This window comes from Sardina pilchardus, chromosome 11, assembly GCF_963854185.1.
Source record: "Sardina pilchardus chromosome 11, fSarPil1.1, whole genome shotgun sequence".
Taxonomy (NCBI): Eukaryota; Metazoa; Chordata; class Actinopteri; order Clupeiformes; family Clupeidae; genus Sardina; species Sardina pilchardus.
In genome coordinates this window covers 570001-572505 of record NC_085004.1, presented here as the reverse complement: position 1 = coordinate 572505, position 2505 = coordinate 570001, and the positions used below count along the sequence as shown (strand labels likewise).

At 44.0% G+C, this 2505-nt stretch overlaps 1 protein-coding gene across 3 annotated transcripts in view; it reads right to left on the bottom strand.

The window, feature by feature from the left end:
• Positions 1–1349: 1349 nt before the first annotated feature.
• sh3tc2 (SH3 domain and tetratricopeptide repeats 2) overlaps positions 1350–2505 on the bottom strand; it is a 49642-nt gene continuing 48486 nt past the window's right edge. For all 3 annotated transcript variants that reach the window (XM_062549649.1, XM_062549648.1, XM_062549647.1), the window contains exon 20: positions 1350–2505. This exon is cut by the window's right edge and continues 769 nt beyond it. The gene's annotated coding sequence lies outside the window, so the exon portion shown is untranslated.

Here is a 2505-nt window from a genome sequence, read left to right as displayed (position 1 = left end):
GCACAGGTGCTCCACAGGGAACGGTGCTCTCTCCAGTCCTGTTCACCCTGTACACGTCCGACTTCTGCTACAACACGGAGTCATGTCACATGCAGAAGTTTTCAGACGATACTGCAATTGTGGGATGTATCAGGGATGGGCAGGAGGAGGAATACAGGAGCCTGGTGGAGGACTTTGTGCAATGGTGCAGACTCAACCACCTACAACTCAACACGACCAAGACCAAGGAGATGGTGGTAGATTTCAGGAGGTCTAAGCCTGCTCTGCTGCCAGTCACCATTGAGGAGGTCAATGTGGAGGTGGTGAACACATACAAGTACCTGGGCGTACATCTGGACGATAAACTGGACTGGTCAGTCAACACTGAAGCAATATACAAGAAAGGGCAGAGCAGGCTGTACTTCCTGAGGAGGCTGCGCTCCTTCAATGTCTGCAGCAAGCTCCTCTGGATGTTTTACCAGTCTGTTGTTGCCAGCGTCCTCTTCTATCCTGTGGCATGCTGGGGAGGAAGCACTAGGAAGAGGGATGCTGGGCGACTAGACAGGCTGGTAAGGAAGGCTGGCTCTGTTGTGGGAGCTGATCTGGAGTGCATCACTTCAGTATCAGACAAAAGGACCCTGAACAAGCTACACAGCATCCTGGACAATGACTGTCATCCACTCTACAGCATTATCATACAGCAGAAGAGCTTGATCAGCTGGAGACTACGCTCCATGACATGCACAACAGACAGACTGAGAAAGTCATTTGTACCCAGGGCCATACAACTGTACAATGCTTCACTGAAGGGAAAAGGAGAGTTGGACTTCTATGCATAGTATATCTGCACCTCCACCCTCTTATACACTTACATGGCATGACTTACATGTCTACCCTCATGTCTAACTCTTATATTATTACTATGTTAAGTTTATTTTAATTGTCCATATATTTATATTAGTACTGTTATTATTATTACTATGCTTACATTTTGTACTGTACATATTTATTACTGGTCACTAGAATTTTATCTTGCACTGTTGCACTGTTGGACTTATTTGCACTACCAACTTGACACACACCTCAGACTGGATCACAGTACCAATCCTCAGTACATTCATGCATACCTTATCTATAGTATTCTACTGCTCCTTTAGTCATTGTTGATTGTTGATTTGCTTTTTAATCTTCCTGTTCACATTGTTTACATTGTACTGTATGTTGTGTGTGGTGTCTTAAGCTGCTGGGACCTTGAATTTCCCCTTGGGGATCAATAAAGTATCTATCTATCTATCACACACACACACACACACACACACTCCATGGCATCTACACACACTCCACAGACGTACATCACAGAACACACAAGAGACTGTATGAGGAGCGTTTATTTGTACAAAAGCAAGGAGCACACACCACGTACTCCACACACACACACACACACACACACACACACACACACACACACACACACACACACACACACACACACACACACACACACACACACACACACACACACACACACACCAATTCATCTACACTGGTTTATCAAAAGCATGCACAAACACACGGACGAAAGGCAACTGTCATGAAAAGAAAAATAAATAAAACAGGCATAGTGTGTAGAAATGAAGAAAACATGTAAGACAAAAGTGTTGGGAAAGTTTGGCCACAGATATTCAAACACACACACTGAAACAAACACACACACACACACACACACACACACACTGAAACACACACACACACACACACACACACACACACACACACACACACACACACACACACACACTGACTCTTCACAGTGCACACGTCTCCAACACTGTGTGAAAGCACTCATTACACTCTTCAGCCTCTGCTCATTTGAACCCATACAAGGCCTCTGTTTACTCTGAGAGAGTGTGTGTGTGTGTGTGTGTGTGTCTGAGAGCTGAGAGCTCTGAGAGAGTGTATGTGTGTATGTGTGTGTGTGTATGTGTGTGTGTGTGTGTGTGTGTGTGTGTGTGTGTGTGTGTCTGTGTGTCTGAGAGCTCTGAGAGAGTGTATGTGTGTGTGTGTGTGTGTGTGTGTGTGTGTGTGTGTGTGTGTCTGAGAGCTGAGAGCTCTGAGAGAGTGTATGTGTGTGTGTGTGTGTGTACGTGTGCGCGCATTAAGAGAGCATAAAATAACAATCACCATCAAAGTACATTGGTTATTAAAAAATAAGTTAAAAAATAATATTCAAAATATACATCATTGAATGGATAAAATTAATGTGTGACAGGAGGCCATTTGCAACCAAACATCATCAGGAAATGTGTTTTTAATCATACAAGTTTTGCATGTAATGTCTATTAATACAAATTATATTTATGAATGTAAGTCTGTAGTGTGTGTGTGTGTGTGTGTGTGTGTGTGTGTGTGTGTGTGTGTGTGGTATAGAGTGTGTTTAGTGTGTGTGGTGTGTCAGATGTGTGTGGGGTGTGTGTGAGTCCCTCCAGGTACACTGTGAGGCTGCTGGCGGTGTGTGGTGTGTATTTG